Genomic DNA, 9,014 nt, shown 5'->3' with positions numbered 1-9,014 from the left:
TTCCTTTGTCCGTGCCTCTCCCATCTCAAAATGACATCACAACTGTGACATTCTCCCCTCCAAACTTGACATTCATTCAAAACTTGCATGTCACTCCAATCGAGATTTGTTTATTGGATTTTTGTGAATGTTTGAAAAGGTACCTGGTTCTTTTTTGTTTTATTGGGACCAATCCTTTCTATTTAAGTGTTTTTACGTTGGGAGGTCTCAAATGTTGATTTTTTTTTTTAAAATGATAAATGCACGTTGTCAACAAGAGTCTTACGGGAAATGTGCCCCCTTAAAGAATTAGCCTCATGTTTCTGCAATAATACACATTTGTTTGACTCTTGAAGTTTAGTATCAAGGTGTAGTAGCATTTTCATATCCTTCTTTACACACTTTCCTCTGTTAAGTTTGATATAATATTGATGGTTCAAATCGTCGGTGGTCATCCAAACAGTAGTATCGCACATTCAACGGTGCAAACCCATTTCAGAGAATATCGACCTCAGAGTTTACAATAATTTTCAAACTTACTGTAGTTCCCCAGCCTTACAACATATTCATTGCTAGAAAAATACTTGGTTGGAAAGACTGAGACAATAGCTTGACACTGGTATCCTTATTTTTACACTAAATAATGATCGGAGAAAATATTGCAAAAAAATGACATGTTTGTAATTTCGGTTTGAGGGGCTTAGATTTTCTCTGTACAAAACACCATAGGGAAAAAGCGATATATATTTTGACTGACCGTGATTCCAATGCTCGCAATCAGTCAAAATGTTGTATCGGTTTCCACATGCAAAGTCAATGCAGTGCCCAGTGCCGATATGACAGTTTGGCTGACTGTGCGTATTGAATTTGCGGTGAGTCAAAACTTTGTATAGCTCTGTTAACGTTCTGCGCATTTTATTAAAAATTTGTATGGCATCACCATGAAAATCCCCTAATATCTCAAAAACTGAAATAAATTGCTGCATATAAATTTAATTATAAATAGAAAAAAACTTGTACTTTCATTGTCTGCAAAAATCTCAAAATCAATTTTTTGACCAAAATTGACTGATACAAAGGTTTAGATGAACGTTGATGAAATAGAAGAATCATATAAGTTATATCTAAGAATTTATTTGTTATAATTTTTCCATATTTCGTTATATTTACAACCAGTTTGCCAGCTTCTTTCATAGTAGCAAAGAAGATTGAAGACCATTACTGTCACAAAATTTGTGAATACATGATTATTGACCTACAAGGTTGACCAACATATCAAAATGATCGTGCTCTAGCTTGTGAAATTTATGACTATTTTCATATATTGAAATGGAGTCTATACACTGATATTTTACTTGCAAGAATTGGAGACAAATATCAATGAGTATGTATATGTTTGTGATTTTGTAGGCATGCCCATTGATTTATCTTTGTCAATTCTTAAAAAGGATAGGGAGGATAAAGTTACTCTTTTGGCTTATTTTCCTATGGGTTTTTTGGGTGGTAAAAAGGTATTGTTCCATTAGAGAATGGATTTTGTAATTAAAACAGAAAAATGCTACTTTTACATGGTTTATTTTTCCTTTAATCATTGCACCTGTATACAGTATATTTGAACAAATTAGTTTGATTGTTACATCAAGGACTAACTCAAACTCCTGAATCACTGTGATAAAGTCACTTTATTCATGAGCTAATATTTACAGAGTTGAAAAGTTTACTTGATTGATACACCTCTTTCACCCACTTTGCCCTGTCAAAATAAATCACCATGGAGAACTTTTATTCTGAGCGTCTTATCATGCTTCATTAACGTTGACTGAAATTATTCAAAGAGTGGTTTGTTTACCTTCAAAAATTGATTTTGACTCCTTGGTGTTGACAATGCAAACAGGTCCAAGAATGGAAATGTAAATACATGAAGAGGCTTAGTTGATACAATCTTTCCAGTTCCGAAGGTTAGATGTGTCTCAAGTGGTGTGTTTGGTCTTCCTAAATTTGTTAAAAGATGGAGTGTTCATAATACATGTAATATATTGCAATTATGTTATATGTAGGGGAAGGCGGGGTAAGTTGAGCATAGGGGCAAGTTGAGCCACCAGCCGCAGGCCAATAATGAACGAGTCAGACATTGTGGTGGTGTCATGTATTGATGACCCATAGCATAACCCTAACCCCACCACATTGTTTCCAACTTTGAAACAAAAAGTAGTTTTTTAGAGGGAAAAATGTGAATTTCAGCCAAAAAAGTAAAAAAGAGTGTGAAATAGATAAGTGCTTTATAAACACACACGTCTTTAAATATAATAAAGACATGATAACAACATTATTAGTCCAGGTATGGATCTTCATTCTTGTCATAGTCTTTTATATGATGGATGCATAATAAATGTGTGGATACAAAATTATCGCACTAAGTTCGGACTGGGGTAAGTTGAGCCAAACAGCATGGGGCAAGTTGAGCCATGGTAATTCCTATGGTAATGTATCTTAAAAAAAAAACAAACCATAAAAATCGATTGAAATACAGGCTGAAAGGAGCAAATTAACATGACTGCTCTTTTCCTTTTACAGGATGTTAGTATTTATAGAGAATTAGCAAGTGAAAAGACTTTAAACAAAACATTGACATGCTGGTTCTCCCCCATACATTTTGTACATAGTTTTTGTGGCTCAACTTACCCCAGAAGGTGGCTCAAACTTACCCCATATATGGGGCAAGTTGAGCCATTTGACATCGGTTTTTTCAAAGGTCACGATGACTTTCAGTGTTGGGGTAGAAAGTTATATATAGGTGGAAAATATTTCAGAAGAATGAAATTTCAAAGCAAGGTAGTTATTTCGACAAGATTATTAATCATATCAATTCTAAGATGCAAAAAGCAAAAACTGTCACAACTTACCCCGCCTTCCCCTATACTTGTGATATTTAGTTGTGATATACTAGTAATAATTGTGAATATTATTCATATTATCAATACCTAAATGCATAGTACTACAACTTGAAATGATAGTGGGTTCTTATGTAGCACTTCTTCCTGTTAGACATGTCTGGACATTTCAAAAATTCATGCGTTTCCATATTTCAGCTAGGGTAAAATGGTGACAAATGGCATCTCTTGGAAGCTAATGGATTGCTCAAAATTAGCAGGACATGTGGCCTTCGTTGATGGTGTAAAAATCTCTGCGCCAGTGAGCAAATGGAATGAAGATCATGAAGATGGAACTAATCTGGTGACCTAAATTTGAAACATTAATTTACTGAATTCAGATGATTTATGATGACTGGAATGTTAAGTTTTATTCCTTGATGAATTGTATATTTTGTGCTTGATTTTTTTTGGCTTTTTTCAGGGGGGGGGGGTGGCTATATTAATCAAATTTTCTTAAATTGATAGATTTTTAGTACACTGATTACTGACATATCCATCTCTAGCCATTCAAGTGGAATGATTAAAAGAAAGAATGGATGATGGTTAATTTATTTAGCTCAGTGATGGATCCAGGGTGGGGGTGGGTGTCTGCTATAAATTAAAAGTTGATGGAAAAAGCAGAAAGTTGGCTTTTCCCCTGCATAGATGATAAGCTGGTTTAGGGGTCAAATTAATTACCAGAAAGTTAGGTAATTTCTTGCTCCTGCAACATATGCTCAGTCTTAATATCTTAGAGGGCATAGGGTTAGGATTATAATAGGGTTATTTGTTCAGAATAATGTAAAGATAAAAATTAGTTTGTTTGTTTTAGATTTGGAGGTTAGGTTTTTTGATTGGCTTATGATGTGCAGATTTTCCATCAGAGCAATTGTCGCCTGACGAAATGTCTTGGAACTGGATCTGCCACCCCTTTAGTTTAATAAGCAAGTTTCATTAGAAACAGGTTAAGAATATTTGAATGTGAAAAAAGTGCAGGTTTTCTTGCACTTCCAGGCAGAAATTCCATTTGTCACTATGATTTCCCTATGTTTTATCCCAGTCAATTGACTTTGAGTTTGGAACCGTTTTGAAGCAGTCTTGTTTAGGTTGTCAGGTTTACAATTTTAAGTGCTTTGACCAGTATGAGGTCCAAAACTTGCTTATGGTAGTGAGATGTTTGTACTCTCACGCTGTTAAAGATAAATCTCGAGAGTGGACTTGCTGTTAATTTCCAAATTATGACGACATCCCCAACCAGCTGTATAGTGCATCAACATTTCTCACTCAAGCTGGACAATATCACTACCAGGCATATGTAGGGCTGAGACAAGTGAAATATTAAGCGAAGCGATCATCATATGGCAGATATTGAATTAAAGCCGCTTTGATCACGTTGATGGTCGGCCGTCGATGATGTGACCCGTGCCCGGTCTTCCTCCTCCCTCCAAGCAACTGTTTTGATGGTCATTCTTTCTCAAGTTCTCTGGTTGTGCAGTGAGTGATGGGGGAATAAACATTGGTTCTATTTCCAGAGGGTCACGACTGGAGGGAGATTAGTTCAAGGGTGACTTGTACGGCTCTTCTGTTTCCTCCTTTTGTAGATCCAGCTCCAGAGGAGAAAAAAAATCAATTGCTACCAATTACCAACTTTTGTCTGCCTTTCTGGTTGGAAAGATGATTATTTGCTCTTGTAATGCATCGTCGTGTATACATGTTCATAACTAATTTTATGATTTTTGTGACTGTTTTGGAGTTTCTTCTCACCCTTTCCCAGAAACCATCATTTGGACATCGGAACATCTCTGGTATGGGATTCACTTTCTAACCTTTTAAGTTTATAAATGGTTTGATGCGCAGTCATGTATGTAAATGAGCCTGCAACAGATTGAAATTATAACTTTTTAAATGGATTCCCATGTATTTTTCAGCACATGTAGACTTGTTCCATCTTTGTGATGCTTGAGGAGAATCATTTTGAATACAGAAGTCGACTGATAAATTGCACATGCACTGCCTGTGAATCAGAAGCTAATTCTCCTTGGATGGAAATGATTTTCTTATTAAGATACATTATCCTGTTAAAAGTTACTGTTCTAACATGTCTCACAAAAAATGTGAATTCTAGTGAGGAAAGGATATTTCAAAGATAGCATGAGTTGGTGTTCCTTCAAGCGTGAAACACATCTAAAGGAGATATGAATGTGTTTTTAACTTTACTGAAATTTCCTAATAGTCTGGTTTAGTGTATCAAGCAGCTAGAACCACACAAATAAGGTGTTGAGGAATCCTTTCAATCTAGGAGTACTCAAGGGTTAACATTCAATGTTGTTTACTTGTTGATGGGAGGACCTGGATACTCTTCCACCCATAAGTATAATTACCAATGACAAATTTCATTTGACTCTTTCAAAGTGTATGTGGGATCGCATTTCTTCTCGTGTCACTTTCAGTTTCTACTCTAGAGAGCATGAAGTGGTAGCAGCAGCAGCACAACACCACACTGCTTTTAGCCTGACCCTGACACTGCGACTTGTTTCCTGGACTGGACAGTTTGAGCTCGGTCCCACACACTCCTTCCTGAGCTGGGATTATTCAAGAAAACTCTTTGAGCTAAATCCGAGCTACAGGGCTGTCCCAAGTACTATCAATCACTATTCTAGATATTCAAGCATAGGATAAGAATCAGTGTACTATGGAAATAGACTCGATCCTTGTGAAAATAAAAAATCAATGTTTACAGAGTTGCTGGAGTGTATACCTGTACTTTACAAAGTTCTTTCCTCTTAATGGCACCCCAGTTTTCCAGGACTTCAATCTTGTAATCTTCAGAGAATACAACATCGATACCTCATGATATTATGTAGCAAGTGAAACTTGCATGGAATCAACATTTGGTGCAACTTTGGTCTTGTCTGATTAAATTTATGCCTGAATTTTCTTTAAGTTTCTGCCATCAAGGAAAGGAAGTATCCAAATTTTACTCAAACTTTTCCAGGTAGTTACTGTATACACAGACCTCCACCCTACACATATATGATGCTACTTCTGGATGCATTTAAGGGTATTGACTTTTACTCTTCTAACTGACACTTCATGGACTGCATGCAAGAAGTGAACTTCTACCTCATTACCGATCTTCAGCAAGGATTACCCAATTAACACTCATTGATGGATTCATTAAATTGATTTGGATGAAGCATCATCTTGATTTGACGGTGAAAGATGATATTATTGGAGACAAGATGTGATTATCAAGGTACAACTGCAGTTCCAAGGCTTGCTTCAAACAGGAAAGAGAAAGTTATGTGTTTATGATGTAAACATTGTAAAACAAGGAAAATTTTCAAGCTATTTGTTTTTAAAGTTCACAATTACATTGTCAATTATACTACACCTTGCTTCGTTAGGCAAGCACACAGTGTAATACAGCAGTATATTGCGATCTGAATGTAAGCACACTACATGTAGTTGTGGATCTGAAATGTAGTACATAAATTGACTGAGGGTTGGCTTATCTACACCAATCTGATTGCTTCATTCCTTTGTTACTAAAGGCATTACTAAAGGAGCCATTCATTTTCACAGGGAAACCATTTTGAACGTTGAAAAATCCTATTTGTGCTGAGAGTACATGTATCTATGTGCAACCTTTATGTTTTTAATCGCCTGATATGCTGCTAGCCGACTCTAGTGCTTTCGAGTATTCAACACCAGATGATTAAATGCTAGCTGAACTTTCAATGATTATTAATACTCTAGTTATGACAGTCATAAATCATACCTTTCATGCCAACTGGACGTCAAGTTTGCGTGATCCTCTCTTCAAGTTTTATCGTCAGACTGAAATTATATATTTCTTTGTTTTGCCAATGTGCGCGACTCTCTAAAGGAACAGTGATTCCTACTTTCAGGAAGATAGTCTTATTATTTCAAAAGCTCTTATTCCCCAACCTCGCAAGCAGAGTTAAAAACACCAAGTTTACGGTACACTAGGAAGTTAACATCGGAAGGATATTGAGCATTGGATGTTGATTTGAAAGGAAGTCAGGTATTGTTTACTAGCTACATCTCAAAGGAGTCAGCCATGACGGATGATTGGATGGATGTTGATCTGTTCATAGGTAACTATAGAATATCATGTTCAGGGTCCCGTAACACAAAGATTAGCAATTAATCGTATGCTTGATTTCAACGATTGATGGAATCAATCATAGAAAAATGTTCTGCAATCATTGCTAAGCCTTTTGTTGTGGGTCCCAGATTATACCAGGAAAAGACAATACTTAAAACAGTGAAAATAAAATTGCTCTTGATATGAGTCTGGTGTGCTTGCAATGTGGGAATGAGAAATGCAATAATATGAGACAAGATATGATATGAGATTGAAAGCAATGCATGTATGGAATATTAAATCACAATCTAAATATAAGAATATTTTTGCAGATTTGGTCGGTGGTAAGAGTATTTTTTCCAAGTACTCATTCCATACTTTGGCAAAGGCTGAGTGCCCAGCAGACACAATGCACCCTGAGAGCAATCATTCCAATGCAAATAACATGGATGTAGTTTAAAAATGTTATTTGTATTTTGTTCATGAGTATTATAAAAGAATGTGTTTAGAAAATGACTGTTAATTAGTGGAAAAACCATTTCATTGCAGAAGTACTCACTCTCTTGTAATTGCAGGTATTGTAAAATGGCAAAGTTATGGATGAAACTGTTATATGGGTTTATTTATGATTCTTAGCTCATCTGGCCTGAAGGGCCTGATGTGCTGATGCTGTGGCTTGACTTGGTTGTCTTTCTTTCAGTTATCGTTCACCATCCGTCCATGATTTGAAAATGCTTCTTCTTCATCATTTCATATGATATGTCATATATGATAGCACAAGGCGGGGGATACCAAATTTCTACAAAGAATTTTAAAACTCATAAGATATGCCAATTTGTGGATTTTCACCAAATAAGAAAATAAAAGAATGCTTCTTTTCATTTTTTCAGTCAATTTCAGTTCCAACTGCTCAATTTGATAGCACTAATGAGGATAACTTCACCTAATTTTAAAACTCATTAAATAAACAAATTTATGCACATTTTAACATAACATTAAGTAAACTTTTGGCACTTCCTCAAATTATGTTACCAGCATAAATAAAACATTTTTTTTACTTGTTACAGTGTCAGCTGGGCTAAAATAATAAACAAATTTTTAAACAACATACATCACGTTAAAAAAAAATGCTCACCAGTGTTAGCTGAGGGGGTGGTTGGTGATGTGTGCAAGCTTCCAAAACCTTTTTTCAAGAAGAACCAATACAGACAATTTTCCAGTAAATCAAGAGATATGCTTACAACTTTTAAAAATGAATTATAACATTTTGTAACTTGTAGCTTATGATAACTTTTTGCAACTGTAAAATTAATTACATAACTTATTATAAAATTGATTATAACTTTTTAACTAAAAGATTAATTGTAACCTATTGAGATTGTAAATTTTTGTTACCTATACAATTTATTGTATTTTTAATGGCCCCGAGCCTTTAGCAATTGATATAAAAGTTGATTTTTTTTGTATGGTAGGCCTACAATTATGATCAATCTCTAAGCTTTGCATAATATCCTCATGATCCAATGTATAGGTGTATAGCATGTCTCTGCATGAGTTTCTCACAGATCATCATCATTGTTTATCAACATGTGAGTGGATTAATGATGTCATCGTACAAACATAGAGGGGGCTATATAACTTGTATTACGGTCTGCTTCCATTGTACCACATAAGAATATTAGCTGTGGCACTGCAGGCATTGACCCTAAAGAATTTCATTGTGCTTTGATATATCTTGGATCGTTGCTTTCTTCTTTAAACCCATTGGTCATGAGTAAATTGATGCTTTTTGCACAACTTATGCCTGGTCATGTTTGTGTGCACATGCAATCATTCACATATAATCAATCACATGGTGGGCGCATTGTGGTCTGGTAGTTCTGACTCTCGCCTTTCAAACAGAGGGTCGTGGGTTTGAATCCTAGCCGTGGTGTGTTTTCCTTCAGCAAAAAATTTGTCCACACTGTGCTGCACTCAACCCAGGTGAGGTAAATGGGTACCAGCAGATAATG

This window comes from Lytechinus variegatus, chromosome 1, assembly GCF_018143015.1.
Source record: "Lytechinus variegatus isolate NC3 chromosome 1, Lvar_3.0, whole genome shotgun sequence".
Taxonomy (NCBI): domain Eukaryota; kingdom Metazoa; phylum Echinodermata; class Echinoidea; order Temnopleuroida; family Toxopneustidae; genus Lytechinus; species Lytechinus variegatus.
This window is presented reverse-complemented; position numbering follows the sequence as displayed.